This window comes from Bidens hawaiensis, unplaced genomic scaffold (assembly GCF_021521415.1).
Source record: "Bidens hawaiensis isolate Kalapana, Puna unplaced genomic scaffold, B.hawaiensis_p1.1 tig00055049_1, whole genome shotgun sequence".
Classification (NCBI taxonomy): domain Eukaryota; kingdom Viridiplantae; phylum Streptophyta; class Magnoliopsida; order Asterales; family Asteraceae; genus Bidens; species Bidens hawaiensis.
The window spans coordinates 28,989-55,402 of NW_027499940.1; the positions used below are offsets into that span (position 1 = coordinate 28,989).

General features: G+C 39.1%; 1 pseudogene across 1 annotated transcript; it reads right to left on the reverse strand.

Annotated features, from left to right (window-relative positions):
- Positions 1-8,125: 8,125 nt before the first annotated feature.
- LOC143600907 (putative acetyltransferase At3g50280) lies at positions 8,126-20,981 on the reverse strand (annotated as a pseudogene). The gene is made up of 2 exons (XR_013147566.1): positions 20,564-20,981; positions 8,126-9,122 (listed from the first exon to the last, which is right to left on the reverse strand). The product of XR_013147566.1 is annotated as a putative acetyltransferase At3g50280 (transcript).
- Between the last annotated feature and the right edge of the window lie 5,433 nt (positions 20,982-26,414).

Genomic DNA, 26,414 nt, shown 5'->3' on the forward strand with positions numbered 1-26,414 from the left:
GCATAGCAACTACAGCAACATCCTAGGGACGTGCTGGAAGCTCGGGAGAGAGACCTTAAAGAAGTATCATTGGACCCCGAGGATCCAGAGATAAAGGTGTTCCTAGGATCCAGTATCCCCAGTAAGATTGAGGAGGAATTAGTATCCTTCTTAGGGCGAAAAAGATCTACCTTTGTCTTCAAGCACTCAGACATGACAGGCATTTCAAAAGAAGTAATCACTCATAAATTAGGCCTTGATTTATCTGTTAAACCCGTCCATTAGAAGCGAAGAAAATTCGCTCCTGAGAGGAACAAGATCATACACGAAGAAGTTGAAAAACTTCTCAAGGCCGGTATGATCAGAGAGGTTCAATATCCTCGATGGCTAGCTAATGTGGTCGTTGTTTCAAAAAAGAATGGAAAGTGGAGGGTGTGTGTCGATTTTACCGATTTAAGCAAGGCATGCCCCAAGGATCTTTCCCATTACCACATATAGATTCCATGGTGGATGCAACGGCAGGACATGAAATGCTTACCTTATGGATGCTTCCTTTGGATTTCAACAAATTCAGATGGAACCATCTGATCAAGAGGATACAACATTCATGACTCCTACCGGCATATACTGTTATACTGCTATGCCGTTTGGACTAAGAAATTCAGGGGCAACATACCAAAGGCTAGTCAACATGATGTTCAAGGATCAATTGGGCAAGACCATGGAAGTATACATAGAAGATATGGTGGTAAAGTCGAAGAAAGCTGAGGATCACCTCAGAGACCTCGAGGAAGCATTCAATATCCTCGACCAATATAACATGAAATTGAATCCGTCAAAATGCCACTTTGGTGTTAAGGCTGGAAAGTTTCTGGGATATATGGTGACTAAAAGAGGAATTGAAGCGAGCCCTGAGCAGATTGAAGCCATTCTCAATTTGAAATCTCCCGCAAACAAAGAATGTCCAAAGGCTCACAGGAAGAATAGCCGCTCTCAATAGGTTCATCTCAAGATCCTCCGAGAAGTGCGAGGACTTCTATGACATCCTTAGGAAGAATAAGAAGTTTGAATGGACGGAGAAGCATGAGGCTGCGCTTACAGCCTTGAAGGATTACTTATCCTCCACTCCAGCTCTAATGAAGCCTGTGGATGGAGAATCCTTATATCTGTATTTAGCTGTCTCAGGAAATGCAGTAAGTGCCGTCTTGGTAAAAGATCATGAAGGTGAACAACATCCCATTTATTATGTAAGTAAAAGTCTTCTAGATGCAGAAGCCAGGTATTCTCATTTAGAAAAACTAATTCTTGCACTCATTATGGCTTCTACTAAATTGAGACATTATTTTGAAACTCATCCTATTATTTTGAGAACTAATTATCCTGTAAAGAATGTTCTTAGAAAACCAGAGTTATCAGGTAGAATGGCCAAGTGGGCTGTGAAATTAAGTGCATACGATATCCAATATGAGCCAAGAACAACAATCAAGTCTCAAGCACTTGCGGACTTTGTGGCTGATTTCACTAGTGACCTGCAAAAAGAAGCTGACTTGGAGGTCCAACAACTAGAGAAGACTAAGGATCCTTGGATCCTCTTCACAGATGGAGCATCCAACGTAAGAGGAACAGGATTGGGAATCCTACTGAAATCGCCACAGGGGGACATATTACCCCAGTCTATAGCCTGTGAGTTTCAAGCAATGAATAATGAGGTAGAGTATGAGGCTTTAATCGCAGGTTTGCTATTAGCTAAGTGCATGAGGATCAGGTATCTTCAAGTATATATAGATTCGTTATTGATTGCTAACAACTTTAATGGCTCATATGCTGTTAAAGGAGAAAAACTAATCAAATATCTAGATGTTGTGAAGGAATTAGCAAAATCCTTCGAATTGTTTAGCATTGTACAGGTACCAAGAGAAGAAAATGCCGGGGCAGACGCTTTGGAAAATTTAGCCTCATCCCTGAAAATTCCAGAAGATACGAAGATTCTAATCATTCATGTTATCTCACCATCAATAGGAGAACAAGAAGTTGGGGAAATAACGGATGACAAAGAAATTGTACTCTGGGATCCATTATCCTCAAATAACCGAGAATCATGGATCCTTCCAATCAAAAAGTACATTCAAACAGGAGAGATTCCAGCAACAGAGAATCCCAAATCCTTCAAACTCAAGGTATCACAATACATTTTATTAGATGATATGCTATATTAGAAATCTCTTGCAGGTCCATACTTGAGGTGCATTGAGAATCATGAAATCCACGAGGTGCTCAAAGATTTTCATGAAGGTGACTATGGTAATTACACCGGAGGTAGAGCCCTGTTTTCTAGGATTCTAAGAACATGATACTTCTGGCCAACAATGAAGAGAGATGCAATGGAATATTCAATGAAATGCGATGCTTGTCAAAGACATGCAAACATCCTCCATCAACCAGCAGAACCTATGTATCCTATATCCTCTTCGTGGCCTTCCATGAAATGGGGTATGGATATTGTAGGCAAACTACCTAAGGCACCATGAGGAAGAGTATTCATGCTTGCAATGACAGACTACTTTTCAAAATGGATAGAAGCAGAAGCTTTTGTTCAAGTACGTGAAAAAGAGGTGATATATTTCATTAAAAGAAATATTATTACTATATTTGGTGTTCCCTCGAAAATTATTTGTGACAATGGTTCCCAGTTTATCGGGAAAAGAACTACTAACTTTTGTGATAGTTGGGGGCATCAAAATGATAACCTTTACTCGAGTACATCCTCAAGCTAATGGTCAAGCGTAGTCTAGCAACAAAATTATCATCAATAATCTGAAGAAGAAACTAGGATCCAAGAAGGGAAAGTGGGCCGAAGAGCTACCTTATGTTCTTTGGGCCGACTGGACAACACCCAAGAATGCAACAGGCCAGACACCATTTTCATTGATATTTGGCTCAGAGGCAGTAATTCCTACAGAAATGGTGGTTCCTACAGCAAGAACGAGCATCCGTGATCCTGAAGCCAATGAAGAAATCCTTCTTGAAGACTTGGATACTATAGAAGAACTCAGAGACCTAGCCAAGATCAGAATGGCAGCTTATCAACAAAGGGTAGCTGGGGCATACAACAAAATATAAGAATCAGAAGATTTCAAGAAGGAGATCTGGTTTTGAGGAAAGCCTTCCAAAATACTACCAATCCGGCTGATGGAAAGTTAGCACCCAACTGGGAAGGACCTTATCAGATCGAGTCGGAGGCAGGAAAGGGGGCATATCATTTGCTCACAATGGAGGGCAGCAAATTACCAAGAGCATGGAATGCTATCCACCTCAAGAAATATTTTTTCTGATCAGGATCCAGTATCCTAAGAGGATATATTATCCTTAAAGGATCTAGGATCCCAAAATCGGTAACATCTATCTGATCAGTTATTCTTTTTGAATTCTTATTGTTAATTTAAGGATCATATATTCTTAACATTTTATCTTTTCCAAGTTTTGAGTAACAATGCAGGATTATAATAATAAACTTGATGCTCAAGAGGTTGGCCACCTCTCATTTACATTCGAGGTACTATCCTATTTCCCTTGGCCTAGCCCACGTTTGGATACGACCCCCGATGGTCATGTCCTCTAAGGTTTAAAGGTTTTCACCTTTCTTATAAATAGAGTTTTTACACTCTCGCCTGGAGCGCACGTTATCCAACGTATAGTCCGGGGGCAGCGGGACCAGTACACGCTTAGTGGCTGACAATTTCGTTGCTTTCGGCTATATGGAGGATCCTACGAATTATGGTAGACGTACCATACCACCGGTTTATAATGTTTTCACGTTATCTCAAGACAAAGGTTTCTAACATTTTCATGTTAGCTAAGGTTTATAACGTTTTCACGTTATCTTTGTTTGGGCTAAATCCCGGGTTGGGCGAGTCCCCAGTTAACATTCGTATTTGGGCTTGTCCCCAGTTTTGGGCTTGTCCCAAGTTTTGGTCTTGTCCCCATATTACATGGGCTTGTCCCCAGTTGCACGGGCTTGTCCCCTGTTTATTATTTGGGCTTGTTCCCAGCTTAATGGGTTTAATCCCGCTAACACTATAAGTTGTTTGCAACAGATTTTCTAAGTTCATTGTGAAGATCAAAATTCTAAGGATCCAGAATGCTAAAGTTATTTCTTCAAGGATCACTGAAAGTTCAATACTTATGGTAACTTAGGTCTACTTAGATCTTCTGGTATGGTCTCTATTAACGAATTTATGTATTATCTTAGTTGCAGTAAATTTGGATATTTCAATTTAGAGGGTTAATTCTTTGAAGATATTTTATTACTAAAATTTTTACCTATTTTTAAGGATACTTTATCCTAAAAGTTGTCCTTTAAGGATATTCTATTGTGTAACTTTTATCAACTTTTAAGGATATCTTATCCTACTGTTTGTTCCTTAAGGATATTCTATCCTAAGTAATTTCATAAAGATCTTTTATCCTAAAATCTTTTACTTAAGATTAATTTTCAAAACTATCAATAATGCTAAAGTTATATCTAACAAACTTTTACAAATAAACAACAGGCAAATAGTCAAAAGAGTTATATTAATTAAAATAAGCCACCATGACTTATCCAAAATTCTTAACCCGGACTTCACCATGCAAAAGATGGACCATCCATCCGGGTTAAGTAAGTACTACTAACTGTTCATAAGTGCAAAAAAATTAAAAAACAGGGGCAACAAAGGCTTCATCCCCACAAACAGAGGATCCCTCTACCTTTTTCACCCTGCAAATTGTCTTAAGGATCATTGATCCTTTATCCTAATTACTATTGTTTATTACAAACCAAAGCAAATTGTTCAGAAAAACAATCAATCAATCAATCATGCCCAGTAAAATCCCACCGACAGCAAAGCTATAAGTAGGGTCTGGGGAGGGTGGGATGTAGGCACACCGTACCTCTATCCAAAGGAATAAAGAGGTGGCTTCCAGAGAGACCCTCGGCTCTAAGTACATGTGTATGAAGCAAAATAAAGGAAAATAAAGCAAAATAAAGGAAATCAAAGTTTAACAGTTATATAAAAACTACTACTAATTATAATAATATTAATAATAAGATCACAGTTTAACAGCTATATAAAAGCTAATAATAATAATAATAATAATAATAATAATAATAATAATAATAATAATAATAATAATAATAATAATATATGTAAGGGAAATACCATTATGGTATGTGGCCTAAATAAGTTAAGTCTAAGCCCTAAGGTATTCAATTCTCTCTAAAAATCCTTAACTTTAATTCTACTTCTCCACGAATTCCTATCCTCAACCATGTCCTCGGTGAGGTTTAGGTCTATTAAATCATGCCTAATCCTCTCATCCCAAGTCAATTTCGGTCGTCCTCTACCCCTCCTCCCCTCTATTGTTCAGAAAAACATCAACACAAAATAAAACGGGCTTGGGCCTTGTCTTCTGTATCCTTCATCGCCCGTTCATGCAGTTGCTTCCACCTCCACCGTTGCCTCATTGCCTCCTTCAGCCTCATCCAAATCCTTCACACTGCTCGTTCCTGCTTCACCTGCATCAACCACCTCACCTTCTGCATCATCCTCACCTCCACCCAAGTCGATCAAGGCTTGCTTCCACTTCTTGATTTCCCATGAAGATTTGTCAAAGGATGGATCATTGGCCTCGGTCACCAGTTTGATTCTAGCTTGGAGGACTGACTTAGCTGCCCAGACCTTTGCCTCTTCAGTGGCTCGGTTGATCTCGTCCTGCATCTGGACTGCAAGTGTGGAAGAATGGTCTTCTGCCTGCTTTTTCTCCTTGGTCATCTTGGAGAGGGCCTTGTCCTTGGCGGCAGCCATGGATCTCATCGCAGCAAGGGTCTCTTCATACTCTCCAACAGTCTTTTCATAGTGGCTTTGAGCAGAATTGATGGCATGTAACAAGAAAACAGGATAAGTTAAGAAGGATATTGGGACAATGAAGATTAAAAGAATAAAGGATCCTTACAGTCGAAAGCATTTCAAGGAGCTGTTTCTCAGTATCAAAGGGGTTTTCTGGATCTGAATTCTTCTTCCTCTTGGATCCTGATTTAGCTCGAGTGGTGATTGGATGAGGCTCAGACAGTGGAGTTGGTTTCGGGGTCTCTTTCTTGGTAAACATGCAATCAATGTCCTCAAGGAGAACTTAGAAGCAGACTTTCCTGACTTTTGAGCACCTGTAAACAGCAATCACAGATAAGTTTTCAAATATTTATATTTTTGATATTAAAAACTGTTGTTCTTACTTGACATGATTGACTCTGAGTTTGATCCTTGAAAAGCTTCTATGAACTTTACTTGAAAAGTTCTGATTGCAGGATCCAGTGATAGAAACTTCTCAACTCTATCTTCAACTCCAGGTAGATCAGACAGCAAATCAAAATTCTCAACTACATAAGCAATAAAGAATATTAGCGCAAGAATAAAGTATTCTACCTTGGTTACCTAAGGATCCAACATCCTACCTTTTGGTATCCACTTCTTGGGAAGATCAGTTCCACCCGGAATGGAATCCCTTTTTACGAAGAAAAATTGGTTCCTCGGGTACCATTTAGAGTAACTTTGGAAATGGGGGTCACTTGGTGAGGTTTCGATTTGAAGATGAAGCGTTTGGAACCATGGGTAACAAGATTGTACATGAATGATAACTCTGCTAAGCCAAACTCAATACCCTCCTCTACGGTTATTCTTTCTGTAGTATGAAGGACTCTCCACAGCATCGGCATGGTCTGGATATAACAAATCCTCGTCAAAGTGAAGAACCTTTGAGTGAAGTCGGGAAAAGGGTACTTATAACCTATGAGAAACGGTTGGGCCAGAAAGCAAACCCAGTTTTTTGAAATGCTGTCGCTACGGGCTGTGGAATCGAAGGGTCGGAAAACTGTATCTGCTGGAAAGTGTGATCGGATTTCATCGATTTCCGAATCAGTGAACTTACAGATCTCGGAAGAGGGGGCTTGGAGGATACCTTGCAAGCAGAGATCATCGGGGTCGGTATTATTAAAAGAAGAAGAGGAAGAGGATACAGAAACAGTCGGCATACTGAAAGAAAATAAAGAAGAAGAAAGAAGGATACCTGAAAGACGGCTGGATGTGTGGTTATAAAAGAGCTATGATCATCGCATATATAGGTGGCGTATAATAATGGTTTGTAGATATTAACCGTCTGACACACATCTAATCATCTTATTTGCAGGGGTTTGAAATTCAAAATGACAGCTGTTTTACACAATTACCCGCCATTTTGGGGGCAATTGTTATGGCATGAATTTTATGCTGAGGATCCTTAATCCTTAACTATCTTATGGATAGATTATCCTTGAGATGTATATCAGGTTATAAAGGATCAATGATCCTCGGTATTATTTGTTTACTAATAATTGTGTTTAGTATGGTGATGTGTTAGACAGGTATAACAATTCTAAGACGTGCTGACATCAATTATCTTCATGGAGTATTCTCTAGTTGGAATATGGATCCAGGATCCTTATTGAACATAGCTAGTAATGGACGATTTCGTGTGAAGGCTGATGTTCAAATATCAACAACGGCTCTTATAGACTTATTCTTCCGCTTATCTCGCTACTGGACTTCTATGGCACGTGGTCAAAGTCATGGGAATGGCTAGTGGAGGACTTGAGGATTATTAGGAATTATTGTTAATTGTATTTTCAACATATTATCGAGTTATGATCGATTAGAAAGACACATGTACTCTCACACACACTAGAGCAGAACCAAATATTCTCTCTATTCACTAGCTTACTTTGTAGCATCGATCATAAACTCCACAACATTTGTAATCACCTTTTACCATTAATAAACTTGACGGTGATAGTTTTCATCGTCCGGGGTTTTTTGTGCCGGAGATTACTACAATCACGTACCATCCGACCAAAGATTACATTGTTAATCCTTGACCGAAGCAATTCGACCAAAGATTACCTTGCTAGTTTTTGACCGAAGTAAGATTATCGTAATTAAGGGTTTATTCCTTCGTGATCAAACCATTGTGTTCATCAAGATTTCGATTATACATGCACTATTATCGTGTTAGCACTATACCTCACTTGACAGATTTGGATACATTATCCTTAGCTGATTTTTATCCAGAACACTAGACACGACACTCATATATTATATTTTGGTAGCATTTGTGAACTCTTCATCACATTCAAGATCCATCATTTATTCCGGCAATAAGCAAACTTCTACGTCCATGCTCCCGCTTCCTTCCCGGCCAGGATACATGGTCAATTTCTCGTCGGCCTTGTTCACGAACCCACTCCTAGCCGCAACCGCTTTCCCCAACCCAAATTTGCACCCGTACATGTCAAACCTTGGTGAACTCCCAATGTGTGTAGTGTTCGGATGGAATACTTTATTCAATTTGTATACTATTGGGTTCCTATACCATGAATCAACCCACTTTTTCACTTCTGCATCATCATAGTTTGTCACTGCTTCATGAATCTTCAACGCGGACTATCCAAGCCCGCTAGCCATTAGATCCCCAACCGTTGCTGTTCCCATAACTACGCCCACCGGACTACAAAAATAATCATCAGACAAAGGTGGGTTCACCCTACGCCGGTTACTAACAACAAGTCTACAAACCGTTTCACTATTGCCTGGTTGGTGCCGAACTCGAGTTACACACCTCCACAAAAGTGCGGAAACCGTCTGTAAACTCGATATCTTTTGCGTGTTGCATTCCGCATTTGCTTTTGCTTTGAGTATAGAGACTGCGGCGGAGGAGAAATGGAAAAATCTCTCCCTAAAATGCGGTTTTTTAGATCTTACGATGAATTGATCTTAATGGGAAAATGGGAGCTTTGTAACAGGATCATATCCTTCAAGGACCCATCGTTTGAATATCGAAGGACGCGATATGCTGAAATAACCATTTTCATCTTTAGATCGGAATATTTCACTCCAAGCAGACATGAAATGCCAGAAAGATGTTCCGTTGGCGATAAGGTGGTTCACGGAGCCACCGATGAAGATTCCATCGATAAGCTCGGTGACCTTAATGCATAGTAAAGGGAGTGTAAGAACATCATGGTTGATAGCATCATTAAGGTCGAAGAATGAATGAACAACTGAGGGTACATCACCCGACTTAAGTGTTAGAGCAGATAATTTCGATACTGAGGATATGCTATCCTTGAAGACGTGTCTAGATCAATTATCCTTCTAAAGAATTCTAGAGCCATGTCGGGATCGAGGATTCTCAGCAATTGGTATTATTAACAATTGTCTCATGTGTGTAGGTTGTTATTTAATGAATGCAACTGCTCCAAGACTCATTCCACCATTTATTTCGCTACTGGACTTCTATAGCACGTGGTCAAAAGGCACGAAGGAAGAGAGTGGAGAAATGGCGGATTAGTAGGAATTAGTTGTTACTTGTATTTTTCATTTCTTTATATAACGAGTTTGTGATCAATACTAGGTCAGTTAGTCACACTTGCACTTACGTTAGCTGTTAAGTTCTCTGTAATCACACACACATAGCATTATTGTATTCGTTGATCACAAGTTCCACCCATTGTAACCCCTTTTTTGTGATTAATAAAGTGGTGATAGACGATTTGTCATCACCCGGGGTTTTTTCCCTTTGATCTGAACAAGATCAAGGGGTTTTTCCTCGCAACAAATCTCGGTGTTCTTCATTATTTTGTTCACACAATCGCTGTTAATATCATATCACTATACCTCACATTTTTGGATTTGGAACATTATCCTTAGCTGATTTTTATCCAAAACAATTTGGTGCCCACCGTGGGGCAATGGGTGCTATAATCCAGATCATTTCCTATTGATTTTCAACCTTTCATACCCATATCACTATCAATGGCCTCTCAATCAACATCTATCTGCTTCATCAACCATGCCGTTTTCGGTTCCTCTCTCATCAAGAACTTTACCGCCGATGCCTCCGCCAATCACGGGAGCATCACTGGCTACTGCTGCTGGAAACAAGACGCAACTACCAGTCTTCCAGAGCTCGAAAACCACTGCTGCTGCTTCGGTAGTTAATACTTACAATGATGTTTCCTTTATGTTTTCGCAGGTTAAGGCTTACATGGAGCAGCAGAACAAGACCAACCAGAGGATCCTTCGGGAGTTAGAGGATGCCAAGAAAACTAAGAGGCCAGTGGAGGATCAGACTCCCTTGGTGCCTAGGATGCTGGATTTCACCACTCAAGGATCCTTGGCTCAATTCACGCAAGGACCATCTATCCTCCAACAGGGATCCATGGGTCAACCAACTCAAGGATCCTCGATCTTTCACCAAGGATCATCAATCCTCCAACAGGGATCCATGGGTCAACTAACTCAAGGATCCTCGATCTTTCACCAAGGATCATTTATCCTCAAACAGGGATCCGTGGGTCAACCAACTCAAGGATCCTCAACCTTTCAGCAAGGACCATTGGTCCTTCAACCTCGATCCTCAGGATCATACCTTCAAGGATCCTTCAACTCTTAACCACTAGGATCCTTCATCCATAATTAAGGATCCTTCTTTAAGGATCAAGGATTCTCAGGGGTTCAAAATCAGCGGTCCTCTGAGGTCCATGAAGGCGATATAATCCCCATGCAGACCATAGCTTCTGGTGGACTGACTCTTGTAGCAGACGCTTCTTATCTCAGCCATTCTTCCGGAATGCCGACCTTTACACAACAAAGAGGTAATACGTATGATCCTATATCCTTAAATGCTAATCGTGGTACCATGCAGGATGCAGGTATCAACCAAGCCATGGCAATGGAACTACAAAAATTAAGGATATGATATCCAGCGTACCCGGGGTGATACGTCCAATCCTGGAGATACCGGAGGGAAGCCACAAGTTATCCAGATTTGCTCCACCTATCTGTGATGCTGAAATCCCGAAGCGATTCTAGACCCTCAACGTGAAGACTTATGATGGAACCACATATCCTGAGGAGCAAGTTGCTCAATATAGAGAAAGGATGGAGATCAATCCAATTCATGAGAGACTTAAGGATGCTTGTCTATGCAAAGGCTTTGGATCCACACTGACAGGATCTGCGTTAAAATGGCTGCTAAGTCTTCCTCCCTTTTCAGTTACTTCTTTCTCACACTTAGTTAACTTGTTCAACTGTCAATTTTCCTGTAGTAGGAAATTTGATAAGTTAACTAGTGATTTATACCGAGTTATCCAACCTAGTGATGAATCCCTTAGGGATTTCATTACGAGGTTTGGCAGGGAAGCTCTGGAAATCCCCAATCTTGACATGGCTACTGCTGCTGAAGCATTCAAGATGGGACTTCAGAGGGGATCCCCCTTTTATGATGATCTTAAATGACTCCTTGCAGGTCCTTAGATGAAGTAAGAAACAGAGCACTAAGGTTCATACGGCTAGAATACGACAAAAGGATCCAAGAACGATATGGGGCTCAGACGAAGCAAGAATCCCCTGACAAGAATAAAGGATCCTCATACAGAAACAACTAGAAGCCGTACACCAAATTCAACAACCAAAACGTACGAGCAGCTGAAGAAGGAGATAATGATGAAGACTATCCCTGCATCTTACAATATTGTTTCTCCGTAGATACCCATGGCTTGATTTGTGCCATGAAGGATCTAGGGGAGAAAGCAAGGTGGCCCCAAAAGAACGAGAAGTCAACCACCTTTAGAGACAAATCCAAATGGTGTGCTTTCCATGAGGATTTTGGCCACATGATGGATGATTGCATCTGTTTAAGGAGGGAAATTTGATACCTCCTGAGAAAGGGCCACTTTAAGGAGCTCTTGGGAAGGAAAAAGTCCAGGATGCAGGATCCTGAAGAGATTCCTCAAAAAGCAACTCCACCCCCACTAGATGATCAAGTGATCAACTTCATCTCCGGAGGATCAGACATATGCGGCATTTCCTTATCCCGCAGCTAAGAGACTTGCCAAGGAAACCAAGTTGGATAAAGGGGAACGACCGGTTATATCCACCACTTTAACAACTGACAAAAGGATCTTCTTCGATGAAGAAGATAAATCAATCATCTAGGATCCACACCACGACAGTTTGAATATCATATTATTTATTGCTAACCATTATGTATGCAGGATCCTGGTAGATGGTGGGAGCTCGGTCAATATCATCCAACATGATGTTCTTCAGAAGATGAACATATCAGACTCAGAGATCATCCCAAGGATATCGGTGTTAGTTGGTTTCAGTGGAGAAACCAAGAAGACATTGGGGGACATTAACCTCCCAATATACATCGAAGGGTTAAATTCTTATCAAAGATGTTGTGTTATTGATAACCTTTCGTGTTGCAATGTTATTTTAGGCAGGCCTTGGTTACATGGGATAAAGGCGGTGGCTTCTACTTACCATCAATGCATTAAACTCCCTACCCCTTGGGGAGTAATAAGGATAGACGGTGATCAGGTGGAGGCCAAGAACTACTATTCTTCATCAATGAAGCCGACAACCAAGCAAACGATAGCATAGCAACCACAACAACATCCTAGGGATGTAACGGAAGCTCAGGAGAAAGACATTAAAGAAGTATCCTTGGATCCCGAGGATCTAGATGTAAAGGTGTTCCTAGGATCCGGTATCACTAGTAAGATCGAGGAGGATATGATATCCTTCTTGAAGCGAAGAAAATCTACGTTTACCTTCAAACATTCAGACATGACAGGTATTTCTAAGGAGCTAATTACTCATAAGTTAGGCCTTGATTTATCTGTTAAACTCGTCCATCAGAAGTGAAGGAAATTCGCTCCTGAGAGGAACGCGATCATACAAGAACAAGTTGAAAAAATTCTTAAGGCCGGTATGATCAGATAGTTTAAATACCTTCGATGGTTAGGTAATGTGGTTGTTGTTTCTAAAAAGAATGGAAAGTGGAGGGTGTGTGTAGATTTTACCGATTTAAACAAGGCATGCCCCAAGGATCCTTTCCCATTACCACATATAGATTTCATGGTGGATGCAATGGCAGGACATGAGATGCTTACCTTTATGGATGCTTCCTCTGGATTTCAACAAATTCAGATGCAACCATCTGATCAGGAGGATACAACATTTATGACTCCTACCGGCATATACTGTTATATTGATATGCCATTTGGACTAAGAAATGCAGGGGCAACATAGTAAAGATTAGTTAATATGATGTTCAAGGATCAGTTAGGCAAGACTATGGAGGTCTACATATATGACATGGTGGTGAAGTCAAAGAGAGCTGAGGATCACCTCAGAGATATTGAAGAAGCATTCAATATCCTTGACCAGTATAACATGAAACTGAATCCGTCAAAATGCCATTTTGGTGTTAAGGCTGGAAAGTTTCTAGGATATATGGTGACCAAAAGAGGGATAGAAGCAAGCCCCGAGCAGAGAGAAGCCATCATAAACTTGAAATCTCCTGCAGATGCTAAAGATGTCCAAAGGCTGACCAAGAGAATAACTGCTCTCAACAGATTCATTTCCAGATCCTCCGATAAATGCAAAGATTTCTACGACATTCTTAGGAAAAATAAGTTCAAATGGACCGAGAAGCATGAGGCTGCACTCAAAGCCTTGAAGGATTACTTATCATTAGCTCCAGCTCTGATGAATCCTGTGGATGGAGAATCCTTATACTTGTACCTAGTTGTCTCAGGAAATGCTGCAAGTGCTAATCTTGTAAAGCATCATGAAGGTGAACAACATCCCGTTTATTATGTAAGTAAAAGTCGTTTGGATGTAGAAGCCATGTATTCTCATTTAGGAAAATTAATTCTTGCACTTATTATGGCTTCTACTAAATTAAGACATTACTTTGAGACTCATACAATAATTTTGAGAACTAACTATCTTGTTAAGAATGTTCTTAGAAAGCCAGAATTATCAGGTAGAATGGCCAATTGGGCTGTGAAACTAAGCGCATATGATATTCAGTATGAGCCCAGAAAAACCATCAAGTCACAAGCACTCGCAGACTTTGTCGCTGATTTCAGTAGCGAGATGCAGAAAGAAGCTGATTTGGAGGTTCAACAACTAGAAGAGAGCAAGGATCCTTGGATACTCTTCACAGATGGAGCTTCCAATGTAAGAGGAACAGGATTAGGTATCCTACTGAAATCGCCACAGGGGGACATATTACCCCAGTCTATAGGCTGTGAGTTCCAAGCAACGAACAATGAGGCAGAGTATGAAGCTCTGATCGCAGGTTTGCAATTAGCTAAGTCATGAGGATCAGGTATCTTCAAGTATATATAGATTCATTATTGATTGCTAACCACTGTTAAAGGTGAAAAACTAATCAAATATCTAGATTTTGTGAAGGAATTAGCAAAATCCTTCGAATTATTTAGCATTGTACAGGTACCAAGGGAAGAGAATGCTGGGGCTGATGCCTTGGCAAATTTAGCCTCATCTTTGAAGATTCCAGAAGACATGAAGATCCCAATCATTCATATACTCTCGCCAGCAATAGGTGAACAAGAAGTTGGAGAGACAACAAGTGACAAAAATCGTACTTTGGGATCCATCATCCTCAAACAACCAAGGATCCTGGATCCTTTCAATCAAAAAATACATTCAAACTAGAGAGATTCCAACCACGGAGAATCCTAAGTCCTTCAAACTTAAGGTATCACAATACATTGTATTACACGATATCTTGTACAGGAAATCTCTTGCAGGTCCATACTTGAGGTGCATCGAGGACCCTGAAATCGAAGAGGTGCTCAAGGACTTTCACGAAGGTGATTGTGGTAATCACACCGGAGGTAGAGCCCTGTTTTCTAGGATTCTAAGAACATAATAATTCTTGCCAACAATGAAGAGAGATGCCAGGGAATACTCGAAGAAATGTGACACTTGTCAAAGGCATGCAAATATCCAACATTAACCAGCAGAACCTATGTATCCTATATCCTCATCATGGCCTTTCATGAAGTGGGGCATGGATATTGTGGGTAAACTACCTAAGGCACCAGGAGAAAAAGTATTCATGCTTGCAATGACTGATTACTTTTCAATGTGGATAGAAGCAGAAGCTTTTGTTCAAGTGCGCGAAAAAGAGGTGATATCTTTCATTAAAAGAAATATTATTACTAGATTTGGTATCCCTTCAGAAATTATTTGTGACAATGTTCCTAGCTTATCGGGAAAAGAACCACTAATTTTTGTGACAGTTGGGGCATCAAGATGATTACTTCAACTCCAGTGCATCCTCAAGCTAATGGTCAAGCGGAGTCTAGCAACAAGATAATCATCAATAATTTGAAGAAGAAACTAGGATCCAAAAAAGGCAAGTGGGCCGAAGAGCTACCTTATGTTCTTTGGGCTGATAGGACAACACCCAAGAATGCAACAGGCCAAACACCCTTCTCATTGGTGTTTGGATCAGAATCAGTAATCCCTACAGAAATGGTGGTTCCTACAGCCAGAACGAGCATCCGTGATCTTGAGGTCAACGAAGAAATCCTTCTTGAAGACTTGGATACTGTTGAAGAACTCAGATACCTAGCAGCATATCAACAAAGGGTAGCTGGGGCATACAACAAAAATATAAGGATCAGAAGATTTCAAGAAGGAGATCTAGTTTTGAGGAAAGCCTTCCAAAACACAAACAATCTGGCAGATGGGAAGCTAGCACCCAAGTGAGAAGGTCCTTATTTGATCGATTCGGAACAGGGAATGTGGCATATCATTTTCTCACTATGGAAGCCAACAGGTTACCAAGAGCATGGAATGCTATCCACCTGAAGAAGTAATTTTTCTGATCAGGATCAAGTATCCTCTGAGGATCGATTATCCTTAAAGGATCAAGGATCCTAAAATTGGTAATATCTCTCTGATCATTTATTCTTTTCAATTTCTTATTATTAATTTAAGGATAATATATTCTTAACGTTTTCTTTTTTCCAAGCTTTAAGTAACAATGCAGGGTTCTAATAATATGTTTGATGATCAAAAGGTTGGCCAACTCTCCTTTACATTTGAGGTACTAAACTATTTCCCTTGGCCTAGCCCACGATTGGGTATGACCCCCGATGGTCATATCCCCTAAGGTTTAAAGGTTTTCACCTTTATTATAAATTAGAGTTTCTACACTCTCGCTTGGAGCGCATGCTATCCAACGTATAGTCCAGGGCAGCGGGACAAGTACACGCTTAGTGGCTCACAATTTCGTTGTCTTCGGCTATATGGAGGATCCTACGATTTATGGTAGACGTACCATACCACCGCTTTACAACATTTTCATGTTGTCTCACGTTTGGGCTAAATCCCGGTTTGGGCGAGTCCCCAGTTGACATCCGTATCCTTGGGCTTGTCCCCAGTTTGGGCTTGTCCCTAGTATTTGGGCTTGTCCCCAGTTTAACATCAGTTTTGGGCTTGTCCTCGGTTTTGGGCTCATCCCCAGTTCACGGGCTTGTCCCCAGTTGCACGGGCTTGTCCCCATTTCATTTATGGGCTTGTCCCCAACTTAATGGGTTTAACCCAAGTTAACATTATAAGTTGTTTGCAACAGATTTTCTAAGTTCATTATGAAGATCAAGACTTCTGGATTCAAAATCCTTAGATTGCTTCTACAAGTATCACGGAAGGATCATTACTTATGGTATCCTAGATCTAATTAGGTCTTATGGTATGATTTCTACTTGTCAATTTACATTTATTTGGTTAAGATATTTGTAAGTTCTATTGTTTAAGGATATGGAATTCTTAGCCTATATTTTTACAAGGATATTCTATCCTAAGAATTTTTATTCAAAGATATTTCTTAAAATTTTTAACAAGACTAAAGCTATATACTAAACAGACCTTCAAAATAACAAACAATAAACAAATAGTCAAAAGATTTCATTCATTAAGAAAAACTTGCTTGAAATTACCAAAAGTTAACCCGGACTTCACCATTTAAAACATGGACCATCCATCCGGGTTAAAGCAAGTTATCACTAATTATTAAACTAAGTGCAGGAAAATAAAAGTCAGAGGCACCAAAGGCTTCATCCCCACAAAAAGAGGATCCATCCACCTTTGGTACCCCTGAAGATTGTCTTGAGGATCACGGATCCTTAAATTCTAGTTACTATTGTTTGTTGCAACCAAATTATCCATAAAAACATCAACATAAAAAAAATGGGCTCGGACCTTGTCTTCAATATCCTTCATTGCCCATTCATGTAGCTTCCACTCCTTCCGCTGCACCGACTCCTTCACCAGCTTCCACCACGTCCTTGACCCCGCTAGTCCCAGCTTCATTCTCCTCAGCCATCTCCACATCCTCTTCACCACCAAGAGCCGCCAAAGCAGTCTTCCACTTCTTCACATCCTAGGTCGCTTTGTCAAAAGCAGGATCACGGCCTCCGTCGCCATCTTAATCCTTACCTGCAGCACCGACTTGGCATCCCAAATCTTAGCCTCCTCTGTAGCCTGTTTCACCTCTTCTTGGCGCTGGGCTTCCACTAAGGATAGGTGATCCTCCAACTGCTTCTTGTCCTTTGAAAGCTGGATTAAGGCTTTATCCTTGGTAACCACAACATTCCCCATCCCCGACAGCTTCTCACTCATCTTGTTCACAATATTTTCATAATGGTCTTTGAAAGCGTTCACAGCCTATAACCAATAGTTAAGTGAGGATTAGAAGGATATTGGATCCTTAAAATAACAGGATACAGGATACTTATAGTGAGGATCACATCAAAGTGAGTTTCGGGCTAAGAAGATCTCTTTCTCTTGGAAGCGGCTGACTTGGCTCTGGTAGTGGCAGTTTTTGGCTCAGAACTGGTTGTTGCTTTCAAAGCCTCCTTCTTGATATCTTAAGGAGTAATCATGCTGTCGTTGTCCTCCAAGGAGAATTTGCTGGCAGACTTATGAGATTTCTTAGCACCTGCAGGAATAAATTAACAGATAAGTATTCTATCTATCATTATTTATTTCAAAATTACTATATTAATCTTACTTGACATGTTGGAACCTGAGGAGATCTCACAAAAAGCTTCGACAAACGGGCTTGAAAAGTTCTAACCTCGGTATCCAGTGCAAGGAACCGTTTTGTTTTTTCTTCTGTTCCAGGTAGCTTGGCCAGGGAAGGAAAGTTCTCAACTGCAAACAATAAAAAAGATTCAGAGTTAGATCAGTCATCACAGATCATGTCTTTGTTAAGGATCCAGGATCCTAACTTTCTAACCCATTTTAAAGGTAAACCAGCCCCACCAGGAATGCAGTTGTGATTCACAAAGAAGAACTGATTCCTCCAAAAGGAATCATTCAGAGTTACTTTAGAAATCGGATGGGGTTGACGAGGTTTGGCCTTCAAAACGAACCGACTTGGACCGTGGGTGGTTAGGGTATAAAGGTGAGATAATTCAGGGATGCCGAAATCAATCTTTTCTTCCTCGATAATTCTCTCAATGGTACCCAGAACTCTCTAAATCATGGGCATAGCTTGGATATAAGATATGCCGGTGGCTTCGAAGAAACTCTATGTATAAGGGGAAAAAGGATAAGTGTAGCCGATGGGGAAGGGACAAGCCGGAAAGCACACCCAGGTTTGAGAATAAACGTCACATAGAACGCGGGAGTCATACGGTCAGAAGACGGTTTTCGGTGGAAACAACGGTCGGAACTCGTCGAGTTTGGGGTCAGTGAACTTGCATATCTCCATTGAAGGATTGGCTAAAAGGTTTTGGGACTGCATCTCCGTCAATCCGGAGTCGTCGGAGGATTGGTCGGACGACTTAAAGGGAGGAGAAGAAGAAGAAGCGATCGACATTCTTATCGGAGTATAAAGAAAATAAAGAGAGAAGAAAGGATACATGATGATCTGCCTGGATATGTGGTTATAAAAGAATTGTAGGGATCGCATATATAGACGGTTATGATTAATATCAAGGGTTAGATAATAAATATCTCTGGCAACTGTTTAATCATCTACTTTTTGCAGAAGATTCAAATTTCAAAATGCCAGCTGTAAAGCATAAACACCCGCCATTTTGGGGGGCAATTGTTAGAGCAGATAATTTCGATACCGAGAATATGTTATCCTTGAAGACGTGTCTAGATCAATTATCCTTCCGAAGAATTCCAGAGCCATGTCAGGATCGAGGATTCTTAGCAATTGGTGTTATTAACAATTGTCTCATGTGTGTAGGTTGTTATTTAATGAATGCAACGGCTTCAAGACTCAGTCCACCATTTATTTCGCTACTAACAAATCTCGGTGTTCTTCATTATTTTGTTCACACAATCGCTGTTAATATCATATCACTATACCTCACATTTTTGGATTTGGAACATTATCCTTAGCTGATTTTTATCTAAAACAATTTGGTGCCCACCGTGGGGCAATGGGTGCTATAATCCAGATCATTTCCTATTGATTTTCAACCTTTCATACCCATATCACTATCAATGGCCTCTCAATCAACATCTATCTGCTTCATCAACCATGCCGTTTTCGGTTCCTCTCTCATCAAGAACTTTACCGCCGATGCCTCCGCCAATCACGGGAGCATCACTGGCTACTGCTGCTGGAAACAAGACGCAACTACCAGTCTTCCAGAGCTCGAAAACCACTGCTGCTGCTTCGGTAGTTAATACTTACAATGATGTTTCCTTTATGTTTTCGCAGGTTAAGGCTTACATGGAGCAGCAGAACAAGACCAACCAGAGGATCCTTGTGGAGTTAGAGGATGCCAAGAAAACTAAGAGGCCAGTGGAGGATCAGACTCCCTTGGTGCCTAGGATGCTGGATTTCACCACTCAAGGATCCTTGGCTCAATTCACGCAAGGACCATCTATCCTCCAACAGGGATCCATGGGTCAACCAACTCAAGGATCCTCGATCTTTCACCAAGGATCATCAATCCTCCAACAGGGATCCATGGGTCAACTAACTCAAGGATCCTCGATCTTTCACCAAGGATCATTTATCCTCAAACAGGGATCCGTGGGTCAACCAACTCAAGGATCTTCAACCTTTCAGCAAGGACCATTGATCCTTCAACCTCGATCCTCAGGATCATACCTTCAAGGATCCTTCAACTCTTAACCACTAGGATCCTTCGTCCATAATTAAGGATCCTTCTTTAAGGATCAAGGATTCTCAGGGGTTCAAAATCAGCGGTCCTCTGAGGTCCATGAAGGCGATATAATCCCCATGCATACCATAGCTTCTGGTGGACTGACTCATGTAGCAGACGCTTCTTATCTCAGCTATTCTTCCGGAATGCCGACCTTTACACAACAAAGAGGTAATACGTATGATCCTATATCCTTAAATGCTAATCGTGGTACCATGCAGGATGCAGGTATCAACCAAGCCATGGCAAAGGAACTACAAAAACTTAAGGATATGATATCCAGCGTACTCGGGGTGATACGTCCAATCCTCGAGATACCGGAGGGAAGCCACAAGTTATCCAGATTTGCACCACCTATATGTGATTCTAGACTCGCAACAAATGTCGGTGTTTTTCATTAATACGTTCACATAATTGTTGTTAATATCATAGCACTATACCTCACATTTACGGATTTGGATACATTATCATTAGCTGATTTTTATCCAAAACATTAAGGATGCTCGAGACAGTTACGTCGTCCACAGTAGCATGAATAAACTTGACTCCGGGGCTGTTTTTGGGGTCTATGTAGATGACATGCGAAGGTGGGTTATCTTGTTTTCGAATGGCTAAGCGAGCCGCAAGAGGGTAGAAATGAGTGAGGGTGGCGGAAAGAGATCTACGGAGGTCATCCAAGAAGGCGTTTATGGAGAAATCTTGATTCTCGGGTGGTGGTTTTGCGAAAAGTAGACCTTTTTGGCTGTAGTTGACGTTGAGAAGGGCTAGCTCATAAGGGGTGAAGTATATGGGTTGTTTAGCATCTTGTGATAGGTTGTGTGGCTTGACGAAGCATTTGGATACACGCCTCACCTTCTCCGAAGTCATCATAGTTTCAACTTAGTTTCCTTCAAATGCTATAACAAAATATACATGACGGTTGTTAATAATGAAAAATTAGACAAAACAAAATTGAATAAAGACTTGTTAATGTTTGAATTTTTGTCCTGCTTTTTACCAATAAACAGGTGCAAATTTTGATTTATCCATAGAGCAGAGTAGCTGTTGAAGAATTATATTGTGTGGCTTCAGTTGTTTCAAGTGCTGATAATGCATAAATGGACATTCGGCTTTTTCCGCTTTGGATTTAACTCACACCACATTTCACATGTGTCAATATTTATCTCACGGTTGTGATTTAACCCCACCACATTATACCCCTGACAATATTTATAGTCTACAATATATTATCATAAAATCACTTATCATTACTCATGCAAATAAAATCCAGTTTACACAAGTTTTATCACCCAAATAATTAATGACTAAATTATACAAAATATATGGAAAGCCATATGAACTCACATGGACATCTATTGGATCCTTCCAATGAACCCTTTTTTAGTTGCTATCTATCTCCTAAAACTAATCATATATACACAAGGTTCGATAACTAATGTAAACGGTAAACTTAACCATATTAATTTTGGTATATCATTGTATAATAAAAATCCTAATTATATTCTGGGTTAAGTATTTTACCTCTTGATGTCGGTGACTTGAATATACGAGATTCTTGTTTACTACCCGAATATCTATAGTCTAAAGTCCACCACTATACTACCACCGTCTTTACTATTGTAGATAACCGAACTCCACTGCACGTTAAATTGTCACAACCCACCAACTACCACCTTATAGTATGTCATAAACCACTTATAGTTCTCACTAAAGTTCACTCACCAACATGTTTTCTTTCTGTAAATTTGAGAACCATATAGTATCTGAATAGGTGATATATTAAAGACTGACATATATTAAGATGATTGATGGTTTATAATCACTTATAACTTTAAATGGACAAGTCTAAAAAAGATAGGTATTTTCGGGCGAAGAGTAGTGATCACAGCATTTGCAACGTGGCTTCCAAAATAATCTATTAGGTGTCAAATAATATACATGCATATATATCAATAATGATACAAGACAACAGTTTTACTTTTCTTTTTGTTTGAATACCAAACATAGTATAATTACTATGAATTTCAATTATGTATTATTCTCATTATTATTATTATTATTATTATTATTATTATTATTATTATTATAAGAGAAAAGATAGAAAATAATAATGCCTTAACGTACAATAGGTACGTGAATACCCTATATTCACGAAATTGATCCATGAAATCACATCCCAACATCTCAGAATCGTCAATACATATACAATTAATTATTGGTTCACTAAAAAAAAACAGTTTTGGATCGTTAATCGGCCAATTTTTTATTTTTTTACACAAAAACTGTTTTTTGAGCGTAATCACATCCCAACATCTCAGAATCATCAATACATATCCAATTAATCATTGGTTCACCAGAAAAAAAACAGTTTTGGATCGTTAATCGGTCAATTTTTTATTTTTTACACGAAAACCGTTTTTGAGCGTTTTAGGTTTTTGGCTGAGCGTTTTAGAATTTTTTTTTGCCTTTGAGCGTTTTTTTGCCTTTAAGTGTCTCGCGTACCTATTGTACGTTAAGCAATTATTGTACAGTAATCTCATCCATTGTTGTTGTTGTTGTTATTATTATTATTATTAATTTAAAGATAAAAACTTATATTTTCTATACATTGTAAAAAATGGGATGTTACAGCTATCTCCCACTAGTTTAGGGTTTCGTCGCTGAAACCATATTACACGGAAAATAAATGAGGATAGAACGTCCGCATTTCATCTTCTGACTCCCACGTGACGTCATAACCTTTTCTATGTTTCCGTTGAACTTTGACTTGATTGATAACTTTGTTTTGATGTAGATGTCGTGCTCTAATATAAAACAAGTATTTATAAGCTTAAATACCTATAACTAGTACGGGTAAGTAAGGTTGTCTCCACAGGGAATCAGTGGAAAGTGTAAGTTTGACTCATGACTTTAACTAATTAACTAAGCGGACAGTCGATGTCAAGCAGTTTAGAAATAAGGTTTGAATGCAACACGATTACTTTTAAAGTTGTGAACAATTATGAGAAAAATGATTTAATTCAGGTTTAGGTAATGCGATAACCAACTAATCACAGACTCAGATAATTGAGTGCGCAGTAATTACTAGACTTAATAGTTGGATTGTGATGACAAATGATACCCTAACTGAATTGTTGACACAACTGAACCCTATCTACCCAATTACCAGTTTTATATTATGAAAATCAATTAGGTTGCAATGACTAGCGGTTATTAGTTCAATGGCACAAGAATCTAGTCCTAAATGTTGATGAACCCAATCAGATAAGTGATGCAAAAATTCAATAATCAAGAACACAAAATGTTTAAACAATCAATTGGCAAATAAACAAGATTAAATAACAAAACTCAATCAAGTTCATAATCAATTAAGCATAAAGAATCTGATCATAGTTAATTACATAAAACCCTACACCTGAAGTGGTCACGATTGATTCAGCCTTGCATCTTGATCTTGATTATCTTCATTGATTATAGAAAGGATGATAACATAGATGATTGTGACGAATGGAAGGTGTTATGATAGTGGAGAATGGCCCCAAATTCGTCCTTGGTGGCTAGGGTATGAAGAATTCTCGATTCAGGGTTTATACTAGCTTAAATATGGAAGAAAACAAGCCCAAAACGTAAATCCCGTCAGACTTGTCCGTAGCTTATGGCTAGGCCACCGTAGGTTACGAACCTTAGGCTCTGCCTTATGGCTCCCATTATATAATTTTCATATTCTTCTCGTTGAGAAGCCCAAAATTCATAAATTATGGGTTTCGTAACTTATTTTCTAGCCCGGATATACCCGTTTTACTTTAGATGCGCACGAATCACTTTCCGAACATCATTTTCTTTATAAAATCTACATTCCAACTCCGTTTTCCTCCCCGTTTGTGGCCACGTCTTCGTATTTTAATTTCTCTCTCATATATATATATATATATATATATATATATATCATTAATTTCATTTCCACTGCATCATAAATGCTCCAAATTAGTCATGTTAAGCTCCACACACCTGTAAACATCAAACCACTCAAAGTATTCGCATTTGAAACATATAAAAAAATAAAACGCACGAGATTACATCCTATAAACGCATACTTTCACCCATACATCACATACCCACACTTAACTTTCTTGCCCTTAAGCAAACTCTCATGTAACACATCCACCTCGATCGATGGTTCATCAATTATCAGTATTAATACTAGTGAGGTATAAGGTCATACCCAATTCCCAAGAACTGGCACTTTCAAGGTTGATAACCCACCAAATAATTTAATGACACATTTTAAAACTATGTAAACGCCCAAACGAGTGTACTTTGTTTCCGGTTAAGGCACACATGTTCATACCCCTCATAATATAACATCTCTCCTCTCAGTTTAATATGGACCATCAAAAAATGTGATAGTATCTCTCTGCCCTCTATACCAAGTACAAACACAAAGTAATAAGCTTGGAATCAAGTCATATCTCCACCCATTACCCACGGGTGCATAAAGAAGAGGACTAAGGGTTTTGTTGTGGCTTAGTGATGTGGTGCGTGCGTGCGCTTAAAATATAAGAGATTGGAGATTTTAGCTTTTGCACAAGATCGTGTTTTAAATTTATAAAAGTGATTTCTACTAAGACTAAACACATACAAAATAGGCAAGTGTACCTTATCATATATGTAGAATAGTATTGGTAAGAACCAAGTATCGATCCGTGGACACAAATGTTTCTATAATGAATCTTTGTTTTAGTTTAATCGGAGAGTTTTAATCACTTTGGGGTTGATTTTTAACTTTTATAAAATTTATATATATATAATATAGGTGACCAAGATGAGAAATTCTAAATGAGTAATTCAATTATATGACGGTTACCATCTAAATCCGAGAATCCACTCCATTTGTCCTTGGTGATTATAAAGTGAACATGTGATAAACTTGCCGTAATAATGTATGATAGAATAGCCCCTCATTTCTAAGTGAACATATCCTATGACATAAAAGAAAGTAGCATGCACATTTTAAAGTTAACCCTTTCCTAATGTCATGCTACCATGAGAATGTCAATTTGAGTTGCCAAGTAGTTTAGTAAAGTAGAAAGATTAGGATTGACTTCGATTTCTCAAATACCAATTCTAACAACTTCGGGTGGTTATAGTTTAGTCACACAACCTCCCATTGGATGATTTAATTAGGTTATAATTACACATTCCATTAACATATGATTTCTTTGACTAGCATGATAACCTAAGCAATCGTGTTAATAATGTTATTTTAGAATTATCAAAACTAGAGAAATAGATCATAGCTTATATCTCATAATTTCTAAGTATAGTATAAGGATCCATGTTTTATCTTGAATAATATATCAAGGTATTCTTTTTACCATTTCTAGTCTCCAAGAACATGAGTGAATCATGAATGATTGTTAATCATCAACCTTGATGTATTGAGCTAAAGTGATAAAACTTTTATCATCAAAGGATTATTGCAAAATAACCATGTACTTTACTAAACTAAACCACATGTTCAATATAATAATCAAGTAAAACAAAGCTTCTTCATAGAATTTAGATGGTGAATGGGGTTTAGCTCATAATGAGCATGGTTAATGACATCAAAAGAGATGAAGATAACAAGCACATGATCAAAAATAGAATAATCTAACCAAATGTGGATAAATCTCCCTTAATGATGATGATGATGATGATGATGATGATGATGATGATGATGATGATCTCCAAGCCTTCAAACTCTCCACAAGATCTTCCATATGAGTGTTAGTGGGTGTTTTTATAACTGAAAACCGTATATCCTTGTTAAAAGCTTTTAAATTATTAATTATATTATGTTATATTTTGGTTTTGGGCTGGTACTTGTTTAAATGTTGTTCTCGTACCTTATATTATGCTAGGAAAACATTATCCAACATAAACAGATGGCAGCGGATAAATTAAATTCTGAGGGAACTACCATTACTATTGCTATGGAACACGAGCTTGAGAAAGAAGCCATAAAAGCTATTTGTGGCAGGAAGAAAACAATACAATCAGCGTGGGAGGTTGGTGTTGGGCCTGTGTTGAGGAAAAAAGATAGTTGGATGAAATCAGTAGCTGAATCATCTCAGCGAGAATCAAGTGAGAAAGAAGAGCTAAGAAATAAGGTTATTGAACTCGAGGAGAAACATAAACGAGATAAGGAGAAATATGAAAAAATGTTCGAGTTTATGAGCACAAAGTTTTCAGACTTTGAGAGCACAATAGCCACTGAAGCGAGTGATGAAGATGATCACAATGACAACACTATCTAGAAAAATGAGTTCATGCATTTTTTTTCTTTTTTATTTTCTCTAAT